Below are 521 nucleotides of genomic sequence, written 5' to 3'. Positions count from 1 at the left end.
CATGTGGTTTTGAAATGTTTTGAATTAATTTCTAAAGATCCCCATCTCCAGGCAAAACTGGTAACAAAACAACAACCTTGATGCTGGCGTGCATGTTCAAACATTGCTCTGACTCAAAGAATTGGAATGCAGTTTACTACTGGGGATAAATTCTGTGAAAATACCTCAACAATCAAAATAAAAGATGAAAAAGAAGAGAATCTTTGGGCCCTGCAGAGAATTGGATCTGATAATATCTGGTGCAACTTGCAAATGTGAACATGTCTAAGGGCAACAACATGACCAGAATATAGCAGCCCAGAGAGAATTTGTACTTGAAAATGTTCTTGCTCATTTGCTGCAAATCAACAGTCAAAAATACAAAGATGTTGGGTACATTTTTGACTTATAGTAGGTACCTGTTTCTTTTTATTTCAATGAACAAAAAAGTCCATTTTGTTTTCTTTTTAACTTGTGTATTTTCTGGCTACTGCTGCTACAATGGATGCTCCTGCTTGGCAAGCAAATGTCAGGAGCTAAAG

Source organism: Bos javanicus, chromosome 20 (assembly GCF_032452875.1).
Source record: "Bos javanicus breed banteng chromosome 20, ARS-OSU_banteng_1.0, whole genome shotgun sequence".
Lineage (NCBI taxonomy): Eukaryota > Metazoa > Chordata > Mammalia > Artiodactyla > Bovidae > Bos > Bos javanicus.
This window is presented reverse-complemented; position numbering follows the sequence as displayed.